This window comes from Rhipicephalus microplus, chromosome X (genome assembly GCF_043290135.1).
Source record: "Rhipicephalus microplus isolate Deutch F79 chromosome X, USDA_Rmic, whole genome shotgun sequence".
Classification (NCBI taxonomy): domain Eukaryota; kingdom Metazoa; phylum Arthropoda; class Arachnida; order Ixodida; family Ixodidae; genus Rhipicephalus; species Rhipicephalus microplus.
The window spans coordinates 267,047,191-267,072,905 of NC_134710.1; the positions used below are offsets into that span (position 1 = coordinate 267,047,191).

The following is a 25,715-nucleotide window of genomic DNA, read 5'->3' on the forward strand; positions in this document are numbered from 1 at the left end:
GAAAGAAAGAGATAGAACTGAAGGGATGGAAAGACAGAAATTGAAAACTGCTGTTTGGCCGAGTTGTGACTTCAGCGCTGTGTGTGTGTTTGTTCCTTAGGTGTTTTTTTTTTTGCGCTGGTAAATGTAGCTTCAACAGAAATTTTAGGCGAAAAAAAAAAGTCTCGCTGGGATTCGAACCCGCGTACTCGCGATCCGAAGGGGAGCGTTATAAACACACGCCTTTCCAGGCTCGCTGGCAGAGTGACACATAGTCTTGTATAGCATGTCAATATGGTGAGAAAAGAAAGTGGCGGTGGGGAGAATAGAGAAAGAGCATAGCATAGAAAAGGAGGGAAGTGCAGAGAAAGAAAAAGAAATCTTGAAAGATAGAAATAAAGTGAATCAAATAATATATATATATATATATATATATATATATATATATATATATATATATATATATATATATATATATATATATATATATATATATATATATATATATATATATATATATATATATATATATATATAACCGTCCTGAAGGGTCGCGCAAGCCTGCGCGACCCTTCAGGACGGCTAGCACGGTGGAGCTTGCGGCTGCAGGAATTTGACGTCACCATCGTCCATAAGTCCGGCCGTAAGCATGAAGACGCTGACACACTGTCACGCGCGCCCCTTCATGTCGGCAGTCAGGAAGCAGAGGAAGACGAAGGCTTCCTGGGCGCCATTAGCTCATCAGACTTGAGTAAACGGCAGCGGGATGACGCAGAGATTCGTCCGATCATCGATCATTTAGAGGGCCAGGACACAGTCATACCACGTCATTTATTCCGCTCGTTGCCGTCGTTCTGCCTTCGAGATGGTGTGCTGTACAAGAAGAACGCTCGTTCGAACAACCGTGCCTATCTCCTGGTGGTTCCTCGAGACATGCGAGACGACGTCCTCTTCGCTTGCCATGACGAACCCACATCCGGTCATCTGGGCTACTCACGAACACTTGCCAGAGTGAGTGAGAGGTACTATTGGCCAGGACTTTCGGCAAGCGTCAAGAAGTACGTGAAGAGCTGTCGGGAATGTCAGCGCCGAAAGCAACCATCTGTTAAGCCAGCTGGTTTGCTTCAGCCCATTGAAGCACCCTGCACGCCGTTCGACCAAGTCGGCATGGACATTCTCGGGCCTTTTCCTATGTCTGCGGACAACAACAAATGGGTGATCGTCGCGACCGACTATTTGACACGCTACGCTGAAACCCAGGCGATCCCACGAGCCACGGCTTCTGAGGTAGCACAATTTTTCATGCGCCACATCGTGTTACGACACGGTGCTCCTTCCAGTGTAATAACGGACAGAGGGACGGCATTCACGGCGCAGCTTACGGACGAAGTTTTCAAACTGAGCAACACCAGACACCGAAGGACAACTGCGTACCACCCGCAAACCAACGGACTTACTGAACGACTGAATAAGACCCTCGCAGACATGATCTCAATGTACATCGACGTACAGCACAAAACATGGGACCGGATCTTGCCTTACGTGACCTTCGCGTATAATACCGCCGTGCAAGAGACCACGCGATTCACGCCATTTCGACTTCTCTACGGCCGCGAAGTGCAGACCATGCTAGACTCAATGCTACCGTGTCAGGACGAAGACGAGTTGGCAAGAGACGCCGAAGAATTCGCAGAGCGTGCCGAGGAAGCCCGGCAGCTCGCGCGACTGCACATCGGCCAGCAACAGCAGGCAGACGCACGACGCTATAATACCCGCCACAGAGAAGTGTTTTACAGCCCCGGAGATCAAGTTTGGGTGTGGACGCCCGTCCGCCGCCGTGGCCTTAGTGAAAAGTTGCTGAGCCGGTACTTTGGCCCATATAAAGTGTTACGCCGCGTCAGTGACGTGAACTACGAAGTGGTTCCGGACTCAACACCCCATGCACGGAGCAGGACACGGCTGAGGCCAGACGTCGTTCATGTGTTGCGCATGAAGCCATTTATTGCGCGTTGTTCGTAACTTTTCCTTTACCGTACAGCGTTCTTTGTGTTTTTTGTTTATTTTGTGAACTTACTTTCTCGTTCATTGACGTTTCCTATGTAGGCACGCTCTTCAATTTTTACTTTCACTTCATCCGAATTTCTATTTTTTTTTTTTCATGTGCCTATGTAGTAGCATCGCGGTGCTGCTATGTACTTTCCTTTCCTCTTTTTGGTACTTGTTGTTTTTTTTCTTTTCGGAAGGGGGGATAATGCCGCCAGCACGTAGTGGGTTGGCAGCAAGAGCGGCTCTAAATCTGGAGGAAAGAAGAAGATCGCGTTCTTCTCTGCTCGAGAGCCAGCCCCGACTGACGCATCGTCCTAGAGCTAGCCACCCGGTTGTTCAATAAATCCCCCCAGTACTTGTGACTCATCGTGACAATATATATATATATATATATATATATATATATATATATATATATATATATATATATATATATGAGATATAACAGACAGTAATGCCAAGGAATGTACAGGGGAAGTTATTAATATTAATGGAATGTAAATAAGAAGAAAGAAAAGTGGATGAAAAAATTACCAACTGTAAGCAGGAATCGAACCTACGGCCTTCGAATTACGCGTTCGATGCTCTAACCACTGAGCTATTACAGCGGCACTCCCTCCATCCACTTTTTTGGGTTTATCTGTGAATTTAGAAGTAGGAGCGACAGTCAGCGCCATCTATAAGCCAAACAACGAGTGTGAAAACACTCTTATGCGCATGTTTGGCGTCACGTAGCACGTGAACTTATTATGAGCGGGCAGCTGATTAATTGTCCCTCTTATACAACCTAAACACACCAAGTCTGCCAGTACGAGACCCTCGTTCAATGAAATAAGGGAAAGAAGTGTATACCTAAGGGCTCGTTTTTCCGTGTTTTTAACACAATAATAATGAGATATAACAGACAGTAATGCCAAGGAATGTACAGGGGAAGTTATTAATATTAATGGAATGTAAATAAGAAGAAAGAAAAGTGGATGAAAAAATTACCAACTGTAAGCAGGAATCGAACCTACGGCCTTCGAATTACGCGTTCGATGCTCTAACCACTGAGCTATTGGCACTCCCTCCATCCACTTTTTTGGGTTTATCTGTGAATTTAGAAGTAGGAGCGACAGTCAGCGCCATCTATAAGCCAAACAACGAGTGTGAAAACACTCTTATGCGCATGTTTGGCGTCACGTAGCACGTGAACTTATTATGAGCGGGCAGCTGATTAATTGTCCCTCTTATACAACCTAAACACACCAAGTCTGCCAGTACGAGACCCTCGTTCAATGAAATAAGGGAAAGAAGTGTATACCTAAGGGCTCGTTTTTCCGTGTTTTTAACACAATAATAATGAGATATAACAGACAGTAATGCCAAGGAATGTACAGGGGAAGTTATTAATATTAATGGAATGTAAATAAGAAGAAAGAAAAGTGGATGAAAAAATTACCAACTGTAAGCAGGAATCGAACCTACGGCCTTCGAATTACGCGTTCGATGCTCTAACCACTGAGCTATTACAGCGGCACTCCCTCCATCCACTTTTTTGGGTTTATCTGTGAATTTAGAAGTAGGAGCGACAGTCAGCGCCATCTATAAGCCAAACAACGAGTGTGAAAACACTCTTATGCGCATGTTTGGCGTCACGTAGCACGTGAACTTATTATGAGCGGGCAGCTGATTAATTGTCCCTCTTATACAACCTAAACACACCAAGTCTGCCAGTACGAGACCCTCGTTCAATGAAATAAGGGAAAGAAGTGTATACCTAAGGGCTCGTTTTTCCGTGTTTTTAACACAATAATAATGAGATATAACAGACAGTAATGCCAAGGAATGTACAGGGGAAGTTATTAATATTAATGGAATGTAAATAAGAAGAAAGAAAAGTGGATGAAAAAATTACCAACTGTAAGCAGGAATCGAACCTACGGCCTTCGAATTACGCGTTCGATGCTCTAACCACTGAGCTATTACAGCGGCACTCCCTCCATCCACTTTTTTGGGTTTATCTGTGAATTTAGAAGTAGGAGCGACAGTCAGCGCCATCTATAAGCCAAACAACGAGTGTGAAAACACTCTTATGCGCATGTTTGGCGTCACGTAGCACGTGAACTTATTATGAGCGGGCAGCTGATTAATTGTCCCTCTTATACAACCTAAACACACCAAGTCTGCCAGTACGAGACCCTCGTTCAATGAAATAAGGGAAAGAAGTGTATACCTAAGGGCTCGCTTTTCCGTGTTTTTAACACAATAATAATGAGATATAACAGACAGTAATGCCAAGGAATGTACAGGGGAAGTTATTAATATTAATGGAATGTAAATAAGAAGAAAGAAAAGTGGATGAAAAAATTACCAACTGTAAGCAGGAATCGAACCTACGGCCTTCGAATTACGCGTTCGATGCTCTAACCACTGAGCTATTACAGCGGCACTCCCTCCATCCACTTTTTTGGGTTTATCTGTGAATTTAGAAGTAGGAGCGACAGTCAGCGCCATCTATAAGCCAAACAACGAGTGTGAAAACACTCTTATGCGCATGTTTGGCGTCACGTAGCACGTGAACTTATTATGAGCGGGCAGCTGATTAATTGTCCCTCTTATACAACCTAAACACACCAAGTCTGCCAGTACGAGACCCTCGTTCAATGAAATAAGGGAAAGAAGTGTATACCTAAGGGCTCGCTTTTCCGTGTTTTTAACACAATAATAATGAGATATAACAGACAGTAATGCCAAGGAATGTACAGGGGAAGTTATTAATATTAATGGAATGTAAATAAGAAGAAAGAAAAGTGGATGAAAAAATTACCAACTGTAAGCAGGAATCGAACCTACGGCCTTCGAATTACGCGTTCGATGCTCTAACCACTGAGCTATTACAGCGGCACTCCCTCCATCCACTTTTTTGGGTTTATCTGTGAATTTAGAAGTAGGAGCGACAGTCAGCGCCATCTATAAGCCAAACAACGAGTGTGAAAACACTCTTATGCGCATGTTTGGCGTCACGTAGCACGTGAACTTATTATGAGCGGGCAGCTGATTAATTGTCCCTCTTATACAACCTAAACACTGTTGCGCCTTTGGGTAGCGTGGTGCGGACTCGGGCCATCCGAGTCCCCGGAGAGGACGAGTAGAGAAGCCGGAGAAGGAGAAAAAAATGTTTATATACAGTATTTACATGGTAGCGTGGTACAACATGAAAAGAGAATCACCCACGAGCGCCTCTGCGCTAGCGTTTTTATACATCGTCCGCCTTCCCAAGATCCCTTGCAAAGAAAATTTATGCGCAGGATACTCCAATGAGATCGTCGTCTTCCTCTCCGTCCCCGAAGAGGGAAAGCCAAACACCGCCTCCCTCTGAACCTAGGAAAGGGGCAAGACATGCCCAGTTCGCTGTTTGGTGAGGGAGACCCCACGCGCCAGCGTGGCACCACAGCGAGATGACGTGGAATCCCATGCGCAGAGTCGCTCCCTGATGCAGCCAGGTTGACTCAAGCAAGGCAGAATACCCCGTACAGCTGCTGGGTCGACGCTGCTTCGGAGTGTTGCTCTCGGCGGCTGACAAAAGCTTGGCCAACGACTTTTGTGTCAAGAGGAGCCGGCGACGTGGTTTTTCCAGATTGTCCGCGTCCGTCGCCGTCCCGGTGCAGGGTTGACTCATCAACAGCTGCCAGGTGCCAGCAGGCCGCGAAGACCACGTGGAACTTGGGCGAGGCACAACAGCACCCCCGCCGCCAGATGATACATCGGGAGGTCGAGTTGTTCCATGCAGCTCGGCCGGGTCGATGTCGGCGACGTTCCGGCAAGGCTCTTGCTTTCTCGAAGGGCCTGGTCAAACTGGAATGCTCCAAGAGCTGGCCTCTGCGCCCCGCTTCGGTGAAAAGTGGGTGACAAGCTCCAAGAAACGACCTTTGTCAACCACACACAATGCGACAAGCACCGCGTGCACGCCACTCTCATCGCCAGGCCTCCGATTTTACAAAGCAAACATCTTATCTTAATAACTTAAGCTCAAGGAAACAATGTGCATACCAATCGGGACAAGTGTCCAGTAACTCTTTCATACGTAACTCCATTTGGAATCGAGATAACATTATAATCAAGCTAAACAAGCAAACTGTAGAGCTCGGGACAACGAGGGAGTCAGTGAAAAATTTCTCTACGCCCTCACTGTAACACATTGAAAAAAAAAATACACATAAACTAGGTAAAGGTAAACAAAAAAATCAAACAAACCTTCCGCGTCTTTTGACGAGTCAAAACGCTCGACTTAGGGCGTCTGCATTTGTATGAAGGCCACCTCTCTTGTAGCGCACCTCGAAATTGTGCTGCTGCAGTGCTATGCTCCATCTGAGCAAACGACCATTCTTAGGTGACATTTGGTGTAACCAGGTTAGTGGAGAGTGATCAGTTTCTATAATAAACTTAGAGCCAGCAACATAGCAGCCTAGTTTTCGTACGGCCCAAACAATGCAAGCACATTCTTTTTCCGAAGTGCTATAAGCCTCTTCCCTGCTGCTCAATTTGCGACTCAAATACAAAACCGGCCGCTCCTCTCCACTCTGGTCCGTCTGACATAGCACTGCTCCTAAACCGCGTTCGCTTGCATCACACTGAATAGTGAAAGGTTTTGCAAAATCCGGTGCCCTCAAGACGGGTTTCTCACTCAATGCGTGCTTCAGCTTCTGAAAAGCGTCTTCCTTTTTAGAGTCCCATTGAATGTTCACAGGTTCGGTCTTGCGTAAACTATCTGTCAAAGGGCTGGCAATCTCGGAGTAATTCGGGACGTAATGCTGATAGTAACCTGTGAGGCCGAGGAATGCTCTCATCTCGGTCTTAGTGCTGGGACGACGATAACCGACCACCGCGGCTACCTTGAGTTCGGACGGTCGACGACGCCCATTTCCTACAATGTGCCCTAAATAGCTTACTTCAGCACAGCCCAAATGACATTTCTCTCTCTTTACCGTAAGACCTGCATTTTTGACCCGTTCCAAAACCATCCGAAGGTGTTCAACATGGTCTTCCCATTTGTCCGAAAATATCGCCACATCGTCTAGGTAAGGCAGCGCAAATTTCTCGAGCCCGTGGAGAACCTTATCCATCAGGCGGCTGAAACAATACGGCGCGTTCTTGAGCCCAAAGCTCATCATCAAAGGACGAAAAGTGCCCAGGGGTGAGATAAAAGCAGCGTATCGACTCGCGCGCTCTGTCAAAGGGACCTGCCAATACCCCCTAACAAGGTCTAACGTAGAAATGTATTTCGCCTTAGACACTGTCTCTACCCTCTCTTCAATGTTAGGAATAGGGTAAGTCTGGTCGACTGTTACACAGTTCAGGCGGCGATAGTCCACGCATGGCCTCGGATCACGGCCCGGAATCTCAACCAAAATCAAAGGCGAGGTGAAATCACTGTCTGCTTCGATGATAACACCTAGGTCGATCATGCGGCGAATTTCGGCCTCTAGTATCTCTCTCTGTCTAGGTGACACCCGATACGGCTTACAGCTGATCGGCTTGTTAACCGTCAGCTCAATGTCATGCTTAATCACATCCGTTTTGCCTGGCTTCTCGGAGAAAACGGTAGCGAATTCCTGTACTAAAAGCTCTAAATCTTCCTCTTGAGCCTTACTTAGGGTGTTCCCTGTGTCTACCCTATCGGACAATGTGCTGCTGACCGTGCCATCGGAAAGACAAAGGATTTCCGCGCCCTCATCCTCAGGAACATTGAGTGCAAGGTTTACTACTGCTTTTCGTCGCATGTAGGGTTTCATTAGGTTACTGTGATACACTTTGGGGCATTTCCGGCCCCACTTTACCTCGTAGTTGGTGTCTGAAAGCACTGACAACACTGTCGCTGGTCCCTCCCATTGTACGTCCAGCTTGTTTTTTCTTGAAGGGCACAACAGCATCACCTCATCGCCCACTCTAAAGACTCGCTTTCGAGCTGACTTATCGTAACGGGCCTTGGAAAGCGCCTGTGCTGCGCGCATGTTGCTCTCCACCACTTCGCGTGTAGTCCCCAGTCGCCCCAATAAATCCAGTACATAGGAAACCACATTAGGGTCCTCCCCATATCCAGTCCATGACTCTCGTATTAAGTGCAGCGGACCTCTCAAGTTCCTGCCGTAGACAAGTTCAGCCGGACTAAAACCCGTACTCTCGTGTGGGGCCGACCTCAGAGAAAACATCGCAGCTGGTATACACCCCTCCCAGTCACTTTTATGCTCAAAGCACAAAGCTCGCAAAACGCGTTTCATGACCGAGTGCATGCGTTCCACAGGGTTCGACTGTGGATGGTGAATAGAGCTATGCGCGATTTTTATCCCGCAGCGTTCTAGGAATGTAGTCGTAAGGCAGCTTGTGAACACACTTCCGTTGTCACACTGTATCTCCGAGGGAAAACCCACCCGAGAAAAAATAGACAACAATGCGTCCACCACGCATACTGAACTCAACTCTTTCAGTGCGATTGCCTCCGGGAACTTGGTGGCAACGCACAGCGCGGTCAGGACGTACCGATATCCTGATTTAGATGGAGGCAGAGGCCCCACGATGTCAATCACGAGCCGACGGAAGGGTTCTGTGATTATTGGCACTAGTTTCATTGGTGCCTTCCATTTGTCTGTTGATTTTCCTATCCGCTGACAAGTGTCGCATTCACGGACAAACATCTCTACATCCTTCCAGCACCCGGGCCAGTAGAACTCCTGAGCCAGCTTAGCTTTCGTTTTCTTTATACCTAAGTGGCCCGCCCAGGCGTTGCTGTGGGCCAGGTCGAGAATGTTCCGCCGGTATTTTAGTGGAACTACCACTTGGTTGTAGACCCGCCCTTTAGCGTTCTCATACCTGCGATGCAACACCTCGTTTTGGGTGTAGAACGAAACGTTCTTTCTAGAGTTACCTTCCTTATGTATGGCATCTAGCAGCATAGAGAGTGCGAGATCCGCCTTTTGATCGACCACTAGCGTTGCACGGTCGGTTCTGGCTAGCTGACACCAACTGGTGGACGCGGGTGTTAACACCGAGCCTGTCACCAAGTCCTCGTTTTCGGGCGTTAGAGATATTTCCTCGCTGTTGTCGACCATAGCCCCAGTTTCCGTCTCGACAACTCGCATGGCAGACTCATTTTCCGTCGCAACTACCTCAGGTTTTCCTACACTGCCCTCGGACGTCTGTTCCCCAGAGGGTGAGCTGCTCAGCTGTTGCGTCAGCTCGCGCGCCTTCGAACGGGTAAGGGCCATGCAAGCTATTTCGGTGGCAAATGATTCTCCACGTGTTTTTAACATTTCCTCAGACTTATTTGAAAATAGGTAAGGGAAGTGCTCCGGAAGGTTGGCTGAAATTGCTGCTTCCGTACACAATTGGCCGAAAGGGCCCTCGATTACAACCCTCGCTATCGGTAGGCAGACGCTTTGCTTTTCTGCCACTTGCCGAATCCAGGCACACTCTCCTATATAGTCTTCGGAAGATACGCAACTTGGATGCGCTACATCCATTGTGGCCGCCGAGTCCCTCAATACCCTACACATTCGGCCGTTCACTGAGAGTGTCCTCATGTAAGGCTTCAACAGCTTTAAGCTATCCTCTGACTCCTGAATTGTGGCAAATGCCATGTGCCTCTTACAGCTCCTGGCCATGTGGCCCTTTTCTCCGCAGCTGTAGCAAACAACTGGCTTCCGCGCTTCTAACGCATGCGCTATGTCACCAGGCGCCTTTGAACCTGATGAAGGTGCCGCCTTAGTCCCCTCACTGTCCTTTCCCTGCTGATTGTCTAATAACTTGGAATTTTCGGGTTTCCAGTTATTTCTTGCAAACCTCTTGCGTCCCTGGTTTCCCGACCAGCTTTCTACCTTTTCATTTTTTTCCGAAGTTCGTGGTGTATTGCGGAGACTACGGCGTGAGCAGTAATCTTCGGCGAGTTCTGCTGCCCTGTTCATGTCTACGTCTTTCATCCTATCCTGCACCCAAAGCCTTACCTCCTCGGGAATTCCCCGGTAAAACTGCTCAAGTACCATCAACTCAATGACCTTGTCATGGTTGCCATAGACTTGCGCGCTTTTGAGCCACTCTTCAAAGTTGGCTCTAATTTGGTAGGCATAGTCTGAATGAGATTCGTTGCCCCTCTTAGAGTGCCTGAACCGCAGGCGGAAAGCCTCTGTCGATAGGCGACATTTTCGTAGCAATGCAGCCTTTACCCTGTCATACACCTCGGAGTCCTCTTTATTCATTCTTGCGATAACATCGGACACTTCGCCTGGTAGTACGCATATCAGTTTTTGTGGCCAAGTCTCCCTACTAAACCCTGCATTTTCGCATGCTCGCTCAAAATGCACGAGGTATAATGCAATGTCGTCACCCGCCTTGAAGGTGTGGATTAGATCCTTTATCTTTGATTCTCCACCCCCTGAATTTTGATTTCCCACGGACATACGAAGCTCCAGTTCTTTCAGACGGATTTCATGTTCTTTATCCTCGCGATCCCTCCTTATTTCCTCCTCTCTTTGTTCACGGGCTAAGCGCTCACGCTCCTCTTTCTTTGCCAAAATGGTTTCTCTGGCCTCAATGGCCTCTTCTAAACTCACTTCCTCTTTTCCCAAGTGCTCCAAAATTTGTTGTTTTCTTTTAACCGAGCCGACCGAAATATTCAGCTCCTGACAAATTTCGAGGAGTTCTTGGACCTTAAACTTCTCCATCTTAGATATGCACACCGTTTCTCTTCTAAGGTAATTTTGCCCACGAGCCACCCAATTCTTGGTCTGCGAATCAAAATTTACCAAAATCACCCTACCACGTTACCGACCATCTGCGCTAACGAGTCTGGCGAAAAGAGGAGCAAACACGCGGCACTCACCACTTCGATGCAGCCGACGCAGGCGAATCCCATAAGCTGCCAGCCACTGTTGCGCCTTTGGGTAGCGTGGTGCGGACTCGGGCCATCCGAGTCCCCGGAGAGGACGAGTAGAGAAGCCGGAGAAGGAGAAAAAAATGTTTATATACAGTATTTACATGGTAGCGTGGTACAACATGAAAAGAGAATCACCCACGAGCGCCTCTGCGCTAGCGTTTTTATACATCGTCCGCCTTCCCAAGATCCCTTGCAAAGAAAATTTATGCGCAGGATACTCCAATGAGATCGTCGTCTTCCTCTCCGTCCCCGAAGAGGGAAAGCCAAACACCGCCTCCCTCTGAACCTAGGAAAGGGGCAAGACATGCCCAGTTCGCTGTTTGGTGAGGGAGACCCCACGCGCCAGCGTGGCACCACAGCGAGATGACGTGGAATCCCATGCGCAAAGTCGCTCCCTGATGCAGCCAGGTTGACTCAAGCAAGGCAGAATACCCCGTACAGCTGCTGGGTCGACGCTGCTTCGGAGTGTTGCTCTCGGCGGCTGACAAAAGCTTGGCCAACGACTTTTGTGTCAAGAGGAGCCGGCGACGTGGTTTTTCCAGATTGTCCGCGTCCGTCGCCGTCCCGGTGCAGGGTTGACTCATCAACAGCTGCCAGGTGCCAGCAGGCCGCGAAGACCACGTGGAACTTGGGCGAGGCACAACAACACACCAAGTCTGCCAGTACGAGACCCTCGTTCAATGAAATAAGGGAAAGAAGTGTATACCTAAGGGCTCGTTTTTCCGTGTTTTTAACACAATAATAATGAGATATAACAGACAGTAATGCCAAGGAATGTACAGGGGAAGTTATTAATATTAATGGAATGTAAATAAGAAGAAAGAAAAGTGGATGAAAAAATTACCAACTGTAAGCAGGAATCGAACCTAGTTGGTAATTTTTTCATCCACTTTTCTTTCTTCTTATTTACATTCCATTAATATTAATAACTTCCCCTGTACATTCCTTGGCATTACTGTCTGTTATATCTCATTATTATTGTGTTAAAAACACGGAAAAACGAGCCCTTAGGTATACACTTCTTTCCCTTATTTCATTGAACGAGGGTCTCGTACTGGCAGACTTGGTGTGTTTAGGTTGTATAAGAGGGACAATTAATCAGCTGCCCGCTCATAATAAGTTCACGTGCTACGTGACGCCAAACATGCGCATAAGAGTGTTTTCACACTCGTTGTTTGGCTTATAGATGGCGCTGACTGTCGCTCCTACTTCTAAATTCACAGATAAACCCAAAAAAGTGGATGGAGGGAGTGCCGCTGTAATAGCTCAGTGGTTAGAGCATCGAACGCGTAATTCGAAGGCCGTAGGTTCGATTCCTGCTTACAGTTGGTAATTTTTTCATCCACTTTTCTTTCTTCTTATTTACATTCCATTAATATTAATAACTTCCCCTGTACATTCCTTGGCATTACTGTCTGTTATATCTCATTATTATTGTGTTAAAAACACGGAAAAACGAGCCCTTAGGTATACACTTCTTTCCCTTATATATATATATATATATATATATATATGTGTGTGTGTGTGTGTGTGTGTATGTGTGTGTGTGTGTGCGTGTGTGTGTAGAGATGGAGAGAGAGAGAGAGAGAGAGAGAGAGAGATACGGAAAAAAATAGGAAGTGAGAAATAGGGAAATATATTGTCAACCGTATGGAAATGTCATTCAGTAGAGGCGCTGAAATGACATCGAGTGGAGAATAAGACGACAACGTTGTTGTTGCGGGTCGAACTCTTCAGCTGCCCCGTTGGTCTGCAGTCCTGTGCGTTTTGTGCAGCGTTAGCTTGATGAATTCCAACAGAATGACCCCCCCCCCTTCCCTTAACATATTTTGGTAAAGGTAATATATATATATATATATATATATATATATATATATATATATATATATATATATATATATATAGTATATGGAGAGACAGAGGAAGAAAGAAATAGGGACAAAAAGATTGATAGATTGATATGTGGGGTTTAATGTCCCAAAACCACCATATGATTATGATAGACGCCGTAGTGGAGGGCTCCGGAAATTTCGACCACCTGGGGTCCTTTAACGCGCACTCAAATCTGAGCACACGGGCCTACAACATTTCCGCTTCCATCGGAAATTCAGCCGCCGCAGCAGGGATTTGATTCTGCGACCTGCGGGTCAGCACCCGATTATACTTAGCCACTAGACCACCGCGGCGGGGCGAGACTAAAGGACAGAAGACAGAGAAAATGAAAAAAAAAAGGAAAAAATTAAGAAAAGCGTAATAGAAAGGAACAAAAGGGTCAGCCATCTTTGCACTTCCGTCAGGCTTGAAACCACTGATGTGATCGGGCGTGCTTTTCATTTTTTTTATTTTTTTAAAAAGGAGAGTATAACTTAAACACTAGAAAAAAAAATGGAGGGGGGCGGACGTTCTTCGACAGTGCGTTGTAATTTACCAAAATTATATCTTAGTCTTTTTCTTCGCTCTTTTTGCTTGTTTTCGACCGAACATGATTATTGAGTGAATCGGTATCTCTCGAAAGCCGGTTTGAGATTTCTGCCCTGCTTTTAGTGGCTGTACTTGACAGCCATGTTTCTCCGGAATCAGTGCACGGTTACCAGGAATCAAGACACCTTGCGAAAGCTGACGCTGTAGCCGGCGGCTCCCTTACGCAATGGCTGCTGATTATTGGTGGATAACGCATTCTCGAGGTTGCAGCTAAAGAAAGCCGAGCAGTTGCGCCTTACAAGGTCATCGTTCCGAGCGCTGCAGTAGAGCGTTCATCGCTCATTGCACGTTCATCTACCGCTGAGGTACACTGCGAGCCAAGGACGAAAAGCCACACAGCTAGGTACGAAAGAAAAAAAAAAGTTATGCTTGGAAGATACGAAGGGGAACAGATGCGATCGTATGGTTCCGCTTGAGATAGCAAGCTATAGTGTTTACAGCGCTAGCGTGGAGCGAGGTGTATGTCGGTAGCCGTATACTCTCGCCCTCTGCACTAAAACATGCACGCCCGGTCCTCTGTTCTTGAGCGCTACTTATAGTAGCAGCTGGTAAGAAAGTTTCGCGAGTTCTTTCCTTTATTTTATTTATTAATTTTTCAACGTCTCTCTGCCACACTTGGCTTATATATTAACGGCCGGCCGAGGTCGACACGACGTCGAATATTACAAAAAAAAAAAGGAAGTCACAGTGTCGATAACGTGTTTATTCGCTATCGCCGTTCGCGACGCAGTTCGCCCTTGGGTTTTGAAGAAAGCGTGTTTGATGTGCACCACGTGACGTCGATTGGTCAGATGATAATAAGGCTTCGAAGGAGTTAGGGAGCCGGTATGTGGCGCCAGAAGAATTCACAAAATACAGGATAACGATCGATGAGAACTGTTGGTGGGGCAGTAACAGGGCGTAGAAATGAACCACGGCGAAAGTGACGATGTCGCGTTCCAGTACGGGTAGCGAATGCTGGCGTGCACGGTGTGTACGCATGAGGAGCCAAAGTTTACGTATACGACAGACACTGCGTGAAAAAATAAAGCACAAAGAGTCCTTGCTAGCAACCGTAATAGCCTACCCGTTATTGTGACCGAATGCCGGAGCTTGTTTGTTGGAACACTCTGCTGTTCTGATAGTGCGCCAAAGTATACACGTCTGGGCGGCTAACTAATGTATTGCGTATACCGTCGGGCTGATTCTGAATGCACCGGCCCGCGTTGCTGGCGTTCGTTTATTCGCCTTCTTCTTCCGCTCTCTTGCTTGGATGCGTTGTGCGCACATGCTTACGCTGTGCTTAAAGAATAATAGAAAAAAAAATGACTGGTATGGGGATAACCACCACGATGAGAGGGATTTGAGAGCGTACACAGTGAGGTGCCCGGAGCTTTCAAAATATGCTCTTTATTTTCAAGGTCACATGGCTGTAGTGTTTTCTCGCATTAATTCTTGAAATACGGTCGATACGTAAGGAATACTTGGTTATACAGGTAATGTCGCTATACATGTAATATCGTTTATTGGCGGTAGGTTTTAGTTGCCTGGCTAGGGGAAAAAAGGAATTTGAAAACAAATATTAGCTTTGCTGATGTCAGCTAGGATATCTTACGTGTAGTTGAGACAAACGAAGCATTAAGCTTTTGGTCTAATGCATGAAAAATATACTCGCTCCGGAAAGGATCGTATTTCTTGATGCACGCTGGCAAAACCTTTCCAGGTTCGCGCGCGCACATTTGGGTATAAACGCAAATCGTTTTGTTTTGTTTTGTTTCCCTGGGAGGCTGGCTCATACCCACTCAGGGGGATTGGCCAAGAAAGTGTAGTGCAGTTTTTCTGTGATCATTTTAACTATGTGTAATGAGTTGGTATTATAATAAGACTAATGTAAAAATAAAAACAACATAAAAAGAGCAAACGAAAAAAAAAATCAAGTTGAGTAATTTTGAGATTTGAGGTGTTATGATTACCACTCAGCTGCGTTTACTTCACTCTACCCTGGGGAGTAATAAATAATTTTTTTTTTGATTGAAGATCACAAAGGTATACGCTTGGTTGCCTGAATATAATCGCAAACGGCATTGAAAGCATCCCTGTGGCAATGTCCCAAAGCTGAGGCGCCAAAGCTTAGCGCCGTTTCCGCCGTCAATCTAAGGCCTATTTTCCGAAATGGCATAACTAGTAACCTTTTTCTAAGTATCTCGTAGCGGCGACAATACAAAAAATAATGATCTAGTGATTCCATTTCTCCGCAGAATGCGCAGAGGGGTGATGTTGTCTGACCAGCTCTGTGTAGATACAGGTTTAGAGGGGGGACACGACATCGAAATTTAGTAATTAAGACTTCGAGCTTTCTGGACTGACTCCAGTGGGGTCGCCATGGAAACATGAGGTGGTTATAGTCTGTCCGTGTAGTTAATCGTGGAGATTTATTTTCTTCCTCGTCTCCCTCGCGCGGCGAGTGTAGTTCTTGACCATAACCCGATTCAGCGTCTACATCCTTGGCCGAAGGAGCGAGGTCTCGGGAAGGTAATCCACATTCTCTGTGGTTTTCGCCGCGCTCTGCGACCTTCCGGGTTTCCCTCCCGCTCGGCGAAAGAGAGATAAAAAAAGGCCGCCACCGTTGTCCCTGAAAAGCGAAAGGTGCGATACGCACTTTCCCGCCTATCTCTCCCCCTTATCGCCTATAGCGCACTTTTGCGCGAGATCAGCAGTGCGTATAGAGCGGTGCATGCGCAATCGGCACGTGCCGCACAAGTCGGCGCAGAAAGCTTTTTGCTCGCAAGGCCGATATCATGTGCCCTTCCTCCGGGCGACGCTGATATGCATCTGATGATCCGCTGATAAGGTTCACCTAACGAGCGCCTGATGGCTTTGCTGATAGCGGCGAAAGATTTGACCGCTACACCTCTCGCACTTCTTCAGTATTTCCTTGCTAGATGCGCTCGAGGTCGTCCTATGGCGCTACCTTTCTCGCTTGCGGGCTTTTTTTTGGCGGCTCCCGTCGGTATCGGCGCTATCTGAGCGTTTGTCGGAGGTGCTGCCGGAAGTGCGATAGGGTGTCGGCCTGATGACGCAGAGCGAATCTTGTTTCTGCTTTCGCACGTCCTTCGGCGACGATTTCGGCACCGCAGTCGGCATCTATCAAGGCCGCGTGCAACCTGATCCTGCATTAAGCCCCCTGCGGCATTGCTGCTCGGGCCTTTATTTTTTTATAACATTGTCGTCCTTTTTGGTTTGAGTATAACGAACGGGCTTGACGCCGATCATTGTAATATATGCGCGGTGCGCTTGACATAGACCCGTTACCGTTTAGCAGGTGTCAAAGTTTTCTTTCCTGAGGTATCTGTGAACATATGTTGAGCTTGTATATCCGAAATGTGATCTTGGCCTAGGTGTTTTGTCCCTGCACTTTCGTTCGTCCTTAACGCGAGACGATGGGGTCTTTTCGTTGCGCGATCGGACGCATGGTAGCCTGTGACTGTAAGGTAATAGATATACCATATTGCCACTTGCTTATCCAACAATATTCTAAGTACCCTGCATAATGAACCATTTGAGGGTTGAATTTAGTCGCCATATGCCATCTGCTTGGGTCGATTATTTTTATTTTTGAGAGGAATGTGATTAAAAAAAATGGTTCTTTGTTTTTAAGGTTCACCATAACGTCGCAAAAAGTAGTTTGTGTTATTACATAAGCATGATTTCTTCAAGAATAACAGCATAATAAATTTGTGAAGAAGAATACGTATACGACCATTAAAAAACTATGCGTTACAACAAATGTCCGGTTAGTTCACAGATGGACAAAAATCACTGAACGAAGTAAAAACACGGAGGGGGGGGGGAGGTCACGTTTGATCCAGTTAGAGATTTCACTCGCTAATAGACATTAGAGTCTTAACTCGTAAATAACTCCTCGTGGTCAAAAAAAAAAAAAAGCAGTGCCTGGGGAACCATTGGCAGGCGTCGATTCACGAAATGATGTGAATGCAGAATGTACCTATATTTTGTGAAGCCCTGCAGTGTCGAATGGGACACATGATGGTGGTAACATGTTTGCTGTAATAAATATCAAAACAAAAAAATATGCACCTCTCCCACAACGACCCCCCAAACCTTCAGGAATTGCACAAATGAATCGTGCATTTCTCCCATACATCTCAGGGGATATGATTGGGAAACACGCGGCCGGCGGCGCCAACTAGTTTTGCGCAGCAGTGAGAGCTGTGGGCGGCGCTCGTTTGTCGTCTACTACAGCCGGCCGGTGGTGGTGCCGAGCAGGTGACATGTGCTCCGTTGTTCCCTTTAACAGTGGACCCCTCTGTACGTACGTCCTTGACCCTGAAAGGATTAATAACGCTGTGTGTTCGTATACCTATCTGGCACATTCACCTAGGTCATGCGATTGGGGTTTATGGAACAAGCAAAAGATTCACTAACGTCCCGCCCTTTTAGGGGCAAAGCTCCTTATGGTCTATAGGGCAGTCCATCCCTCCGGCGTAGCCAAGACAGCATATCCACAGGCGGACGGACGGATGCATGGGCGCTTTGCCACACTCATCATCATTCACTCCGTGGATATGCTAGGGTTTTTTCTTTTTTTCCTTCTCGTGTTACTTGCAGCAAATCGTCGACGCAGTGCTTCCGTCGTGTTCAGTGTGGCATCATGGGCCCCTTCAAATCAGTGAGTTTATTTTAACCTCGAAATTGATCCAGAGACGCAATCTTAGAGTTGTTTTGGAGTACAATTAAAGTGAAATCATTCCGTTTATGTGGTCTGTGAAATATGTTCGTTAATCATTAGGATTATCGGAAAACGGAGTGTATAGTTACCGCCGTGGTCAGACGCCGGAAACAAAACGTGATTTAAGCGTTTGCAGTCTTATCCTTGTATTCTAGAATCTTTCCTACACCGCTGCCATCCAGGAAGTTTGTTGCTTCATAACTCTTGGTAGTTTAGCCGTACAAACAGTTCGCAGTGTGCTCTCGTGGTGTTCTGTGTGTTGCTCACTTCTGTCCTCGTCTTTTCCCGCAGTTTAATAAGCGTCTGAGAGTTCAGTACTCCACCTCCACTAAATCGTCACTTAATTAATTAATTGATTAATTAATTGGCAAATCCTTGGAAACTGGGCAGCAATAAATAGTTGCTTACATCTTGTTTTAGCTTTTTGCCTATATCTCTCTGACCGTTTTTTCTTTGTTAAAACGTCTTCAAATTCCTTTTCTCTGTGTTTTATTATTGATAGCTGTGCATACAACTCGATCTGTTCTCTTACTCGTTTCCTTGCTTTGTGCAGCAATACCCTAAATGCCCTTTGTTCATCTCGACTAATGGACAGTCAGTGCTTCCATATCCACTTTGAATCCCAGCGCTTCTGGAAGCGGCTTGTGGGCCTTGGTGGCATCTCTATCTTGGCAGCCTGCTCTGAAAGGGTCGCGTGTAATGATTGGCTGTTTAAAAATCATAGTCCATCCCACCCTTGTGCAAGAATACCGAGCCTGTCAAAAAAGTGGGTTAGCTAGGCTGGGGCAAAACGAAAAAATAGGAAAAATAATAATGCAAAATAATTTAATTAAAGCAGTCAAAAAGACTTATGACAGGGCAGCCTGAGTCACCGAAAAGCTGCGTAAGTGAACCATCTCCCTATAGTCTGGTTATAAGGCGGTGCTGGTTATTCAGGCTGCATGGAGTTTTATACATGTTGAGCCTCCCAAGCAGATCCAACGAAGTTTCATGTCCAGGAGACAGACCGCGCCACACGTAAGTCCAGTTTGTGGACTCCTGCGCGCTCTGTATGAATTCAGCTCGCCACATTAGTATTTTTGAACGGTCTAGTACGAATTGTTGCAGGAAAGCGTTACCGCATGCGATTCCATTCGTCTCCTTTCCCCGGCTGTCTCACTTCATACCTCAGCCGCCGCAAGTCCGGCGGGAATAGTCGTGGCGCACGAAACAGGTCTGGGCCATAACAAAGCTCCGTGTCAAGGTTGATTTCGCCACCATGGCTCTCACGCCCACGTCAAGCCGTGCGCGTATGTCCGCTGTGAGGCTGCACGCCTCACCATTGCGCTCTGGTGCCCTCATTGCAATATTAGAATGGGCAGCTTTCGCCCGATCTTTCCGTGCAACCTATGACAAAATGAAATATATTACGGTAGCGCGCAGGCCTAAGTCTGTAAGTCTGTTTCGTCTGTGTGTTTAAGTGGGGTGGGATGCCGTGAGCTCGGGACATGGTATCGGGGAGTTAAAGAAATGGTATTTCGGATAACCGCCATTTGGGCATGTTTATGACGAAAGGTTGACCAGAACGGGCACTGAGAAAGAACACTGGACGGAGCGCTTACGCACTGATTTCTTTTTTTTTTACTTGGGGAAAGAGATTCTTAAATGTACATCAAATAAATGTACATGATCACAGGTATACGCTGCGCGCTGAGTCGCGCACGTCAGGATTTTTAAATAAAGCTTTGCGTCCATTCATTAGAAAGCAGCGTATTACCTATATTACGTGACTCAATGGGCCTCACACACAGAAAAAAATGCGACTGCGTACTATCACAATGCACGTGTGAAACTCTTCAAAATCAAAAACTCTCAGTCATATTCCATTAAAAAAAGCAAACTCAAAATTTCACAGCCGTACAGACGCCTGGCTCACACAACTATCTCCGCCAGGGCGTTCAGTAGAAAATATTTTTTTTTCTGGGGAGGCGTGAGGCGTTTGTATGTGCGTCTGTATATATACACACGTGCGAAATGATAATATTTTGGGAATTTCCCGGCTACATACGCCATTGATCTGCGTCCTTTTTATTGCGAAAAGCTTCCATTATCTCCATTGCCGTTCGCTCTTAAAGGGAAGCTGAAGGGATTTCAGAATTCAATCAAACTTCGTGTTCAGGAAGGACCGACATTATTGTTGACGATGTCATAATTCTTTTCGCAGGTATAGGAGCAGGAGCTTTAGAACAGGTGTAATAAGAGCTTCCCTTGCTCCGTCCCCGCGAGCGTGCTGAAAGTTTGGGCTTGCAAACATACGTCATCTTCGTTTCCTCTGGCCAGGAGCAAGTGTTCTTTCTTATCTTCAACCACGGCCTCCGTGACTAACCCATGACGTGCCGTTGCCGGAACTAATCGAAGAGACCACACTTCAACAGTGCTGCTGCTGCAGATGACGTGGCATGCCGAGAATAACGTCACCGTGTTCGCCCGTTGGCCACAGCCACTGTTTTTTCGCCAAAAAGTGCTATTGGCGTTCGCTTTTGAGAAGTCACACATCGCTTTTCTAATTCAACAGGGATCAAACTGCCCTTACGCGCTCTTAAGTCATTCTTTAGAAGAGTGTTTCAGCTTCCCTTCAAAGATGATAGTCTTTCTTGGGATACTTGAACGCAAAAATTTTGGTCTGTCTGTCTGTCTGTCTGTCTGTCTGTCTGTCTGTCTGTCTGTCTGTCTGTCTGTCTGTCTGTCTGTCTGTCTGTCTGTCACACGGCCAAAGTTTTAATACTTGCTGAACGCCCAGCCATTTTGAAATGGTGGCTGCGTTCATACTTGGTGAACAATGTCGATGAAAAAGCAAATACTATTACGCCTATCTGAGGCCCAACATCAATACGTAAGTATGGGGTGTTGTGTTATTATTAGATGTGTTATTTTATTAGAAAATACACAGATACGTAATTCTAAAGACACTAGTGTTTCTTGCGCTGCGTTGACAACGCGAAGCTATGCACGAAAAATTGCTCTGCCGATGTCATGGTGGTGCCACCTGGCAGTGGCCCTGGGTTCTGCGGAAGCTGCGGCATGGCCTCCAAGATAGCGGGCGCGCGGCGCCAGAGAAACACGCCGTGCGTCCGCCATCTCGGAGGCCATGGCTGCGGAGAAAACTGTCGTCTTTCGACGACCTTTGCAGCGAAGTACGCATACACTCGGCCAGTTTTTTTTATTTATTCTTATCAGTGATGACCGTGTCGCAATGTTTTGGCTGGTAAATGTATCCGTTGCAGTGCGTAGCTAAACGAGAGTGTACCGTGCCCCTGTGAGAGGATTTCGAAGTTCGTGAAGATGCACGTCCAGGCAACAGCACGTCTATAGCCGACTGATTTTCCTTTTCTGAACCGAGTTCATTTTTATGTATAATAAGCGCTAATGGTCGGCTTCTTCTTGGCGAGCATTTCGCTTCATGCTGAATATGGTTCTGCTGCACAGCTCATTCTTTCCTGAATTAAAATTTAAAGCACGCACGTGCGCCTACACGCGCACAGGGACAGTGAGAGAAAAAACTTGCTTGGAACGTTGTGGCCATCGCGAAGCCTGCTCCTTTTTAATAAAGAAGCGTTTATCTTATGCATTCTTCCGGTTTAGCTTCTGGTGCTGGCTGACTTTTCTTGTCAAGATGAGAGAATCAGTCATGATGTAAACTGTCGTCGTTTCTTTCTTTTACTTTATATATATATATATATATATATATATATATATATATATATATATATATATATATATATATATATATATATATATATTTATATATATATATATATATATATATATATATATATATATATATGTGTGTGTGTGTGTGTGTGTGTGTGTGTGTGTGTGTGTGTGTGTGTGCGCAAAACTTATACAGGCGTCATTCCGGGCGCAAGAAACCACGTTAGACGAGTGAAATAACAACCGGGCATCACAAAAATGCCAACTGTATGCTTCGCCACGGCCGGGCTAGAGGAGCGGCAGGCGCGCATTTTCTTACGGCCTGCGCTTCGTGTCTAGCTCCCACCTTTCACCACTGCTAGCTCATGGCACTGCGGCCCAACCCTCGCTTAACCTTGCCAAAACCAAGGAGGTTACGCCCAGCGAGTTTGACATGCTTATCAGATAGTGCTCAAAGTGTGTCCTTCTGGTACTATTTTTCTTTAGTAAGCCTCAAATTCAAGGCGAATTTCACAGGAGAATAAGTCAACGATACTCGTCACAGTAGGTTATTTCATCCGAAACAACCATCTTTTAATTTATGATTAACGTGCGTGGGTTTCCTCCTCGATTCAAGACCAAACACGTGCGGCTGGTCAGAAGCCAGGCGTCGACTGAGAAAAGGGAGAGAGTAGTGGGTTGGCTCGAAGCGCCCCCACATGCAACGAGCTGTGAAGAAGCTGCCCCTGTCTGGGTGCACGGGCCGTAAGAGAGTGCGCGCGTGCCGCCCGGCCGTGGCCTCACCCAATACGGATTGAGTAACGCATAGGTCGTTGAATGCTTCCAACCCACTACAAAAGGCTGTGCTATAATTCATCATCGTCACCGCATCGACAAAGGGCGCATAATGTCTTGCAAAGGCGTATAGCGGGTACCTCGCTTCTTTGTAGAATGGCGAATAAGGGTATCGTGGGTGCTTCCCAACTTGACGAAAGTTGTGATTTACGGTGTACACGTATTAGTAGTCTGTCAATCAATGAGACGCTAGACATTGCTTCTAAACACTCTTGCAAGAGTGTTTACTACAAGTTCTTTAAATGCCACTCTTCTAGCTTTCACTGTGACTGGGCTGCGCTTCCCGCGCAGCCCTGGAGATTTTTTTTTTTTTTGAAGCTGATGGGAGTATCGAATTAAAGGAAGTTATAACCGCGAAGGAGTACGCAATAAAAAAAAGGAGTAAAGGAAACAATGTTTCAGCGTGAGACAATGCTTTATGCGTGGGTCTTTCACATTATATGAAAGGCTTGTGTATTTCTTCTCTCGATTCTTCGTGACAGCGAGAAACTTTAACAAGTTCATGAAACACTAAACTTCTGTCTCTATAGTGGGACAGCATGCTAACCACACACACACACACACACACTCACACACACACACACACACACACACACACACACACACACACACACACACACACATATATATATATATATATATATATATATATATATATATATATATATATATATATATATATATATATATATATATGTATGTGTGTGTGTGTGTGTGTGTGTGTGTGTGTGTGTGTGGTTAGCATTGGTTTATTTATTTATTATTTCGTCCGTGCTGTTTCGAAATTTCAGCTGTACGCCTACTACGGCTCTTATCGGTAATTTGTGCGACGAGGTTGCTTTTGAATATTCAGTGGCTCTGTCTGCCGCGCCATGGTGTGCAGCAAGGCAGCACTGCATACAGAGATTCGACCTTATCGTCGTTGATCTCGAGGGTTGTGGTGATACGAAAGCAGTGAATTGTCGTCCTATCAACGAGTTTCCTCGTTTCTGTCTGCATTACGGGGCCAACCCGACTCCTACCGTGCACGGTCAGAATATCCGCACTTCCCGTGTCAATGACGTGCAGCTTGTCGCCTCGTTACATTGCACTGCATTGCATTGCATTGCATCGCATATTAGTAGGCAGAGTCTGTTCTTAGTTTCGCCTGCCAGAGCGCAGCAGAGAATATTTCGGGGGTTGGGGGGGGGGGGGGGCTTTTTCAAGCGACGCTTGTTAGGAGTTGCAGGTTGGTTTTCGGTGGCAGCATTGTCGTACGCCAGAAATCCGGTGCCGGAACGAATCTACTAAGCGGCCTGCATGGGGTGTTGATCACATGTTTATGTGGGTGTGCCGGTGATTAGCCGTTTCTGATATGGCAGTCTGAACTCTTGGCAAGGTCACTCTTCATTTCACGTTTCGTTTGTATATGAACGCACAACCTCACCTCGTTCCGGCGCCGGAACTTGAGTCATATTGGGCACCATGCCGACTGCGCAGGCGTGATTCAACGCTGCGACCGCCACCTATCAGACCCGTAGCCCCGTCGCGGTGGTCTAGTGGCTAAGGTACTCGGCTGCTGACCCGCAAGTCGTGGCATCGAATCCCGGCTGCATTTTCGATGGAGTCGAGAACGCTGTAGGCCCGTGTGCTCAGATTTGGGCGCACGTTAAAGAACCGCAGGTGGTCGAAATTTCCTGGACCATCCACTACGGCGTGTCTTGTAATCATATGGTGGTCTTGGGACGTTAAACCCCACATATCAATCAATCTGTCAGACCCGTTTCGCTTCCGCCGGGACGGGAAAGTGCTCACGACAGAAAGACGAAAAGCAGTAGGCACGCCAAGCATTGCTTGCTGGATTTCGTGCGTAACGGACGTGTTGTCCGCGACGCCAGCGTATACAATTCTCACAGATCGGCCCGCAGTCCGCGATCTCCTGAAGCCGCTTAGCTCTCGCCGAGCGGTGCCCCTTCGACTTTCCTATGTCTGCTCTCACCTTTCTTCACTCGTGTGCGGCGAGTGCTCCGTTTTCTATATCTTTACACTCTTTTTCAGCGAAAACTGTTATGAGACCACAACTCGGGTCACGCGCAGTTGTCCGCCGCCGCCGCCGCTACCGATGTCCGTAACCACATCGCGCGAAATTGGAAAACAAAAAAATAGAAACTTTTTGAAAACCCAGGTCTGCCTGGGTGACAGCCTAGTAATATACCACTGAGCTACGCCGGTTTTTGTGACCTGTTGGCAAACCTAACACCAAAGACTCAGTAGGGCTCGAATCCGGGTCCGCTGGGTGCCAGCCCAGTATTCTACCACTGAGCTACGCTGGTGCTTCTGACTTGTTGGCAAACTCGCCTTAGGCAGGCTTGATGTCGGCAAAGCAATCGCGTGAATACGACTTATAAAGCGTTTTAAAACAGTGAAAGAACAACCAGTCGTCGCACAATGCAAATAGCGTAACGAGTGGGCCGTACAATGTTCCAATCCATTACAAAAGCTTGTTCTTGTTTCCCTATTAACTGTGGCGCATACCAACTGCAGCCATAATTCCTCATCGTCGTCAGCCACTGCATGAACAATTGGCACAAAAATACTTGCAAGTGCTTATAGCGGATACCACGCTTCTCGGGAGAATTACGCAAAATAGCATAGCGAATGCCGGCCTACTACACAAAAGTTTATTACCAATGCCCATAGTGGGTATCAAGCAAGTGTGCTTGTAGTAGTTACCCAATGAGTGTTTTGAAAAGGCTCTGAAAGGCCGCTCATCTAGCTTTTGCTGTGACTGTGCTGCGCTTTTCGCGCAGGTCTGGCGTTTTTTTATCCCCTTTTCCTCATCACATACAAAGAGCTTAGCCGCGTCGCCTACAAGGCAGAGAAAAATGATCGCCCTTTTTTTTTTTGTCCTTCAAGAACCACTTATTTCTTACTTACTACACCCATTTTCCTGAACGGAAGGGTTTTTTTTTTTTTTTAGCGTGCCGACTTCAGCCTATGCGTAGTGTGAGATAAAAGTCGCGGCATAGTTTCGTTTTCGGAGATGATGATGATAATGATGATGATGGT

The 25,715-nt window shown here is 46.6% G+C and overlaps 1 protein-coding gene and 5 non-coding genes across 6 annotated transcripts in view; 1 reads left to right on the forward strand and 5 right to left on the reverse strand.

Annotated features, from left to right (window-relative positions):
• The window catches only part of ftz-f1 (ftz transcription factor 1), a 301,960-nt gene that overhangs the window by 57,676 nt on the left and 218,569 nt on the right, over window positions 1-25,715 (forward strand). The window lies entirely within an intron of this gene.
• TRNAT-CGU (transfer RNA threonine (anticodon CGU)) lies at window positions 2,561-2,633 on the reverse strand. The gene has a single exon. It is a non-coding gene; the product is annotated as a tRNA-Thr (tRNA).
• TRNAT-CGU (transfer RNA threonine (anticodon CGU)) lies at window positions 3,468-3,540 on the reverse strand. Its single transcript has one exon. It is a non-coding gene; the product is annotated as a tRNA-Thr (tRNA).
• Window positions 3,924-3,996, reverse strand: TRNAT-CGU (transfer RNA threonine (anticodon CGU)). The gene has a single exon. It is a non-coding gene; the product is annotated as a tRNA-Thr (tRNA).
• Window positions 4,380-4,452, reverse strand: TRNAT-CGU (transfer RNA threonine (anticodon CGU)). The gene has a single exon. It is a non-coding gene; the product is annotated as a tRNA-Thr (tRNA).
• TRNAT-CGU (transfer RNA threonine (anticodon CGU)) lies at window positions 4,836-4,908 on the reverse strand. Its single transcript has one exon. It is a non-coding gene; the product is annotated as a tRNA-Thr (tRNA).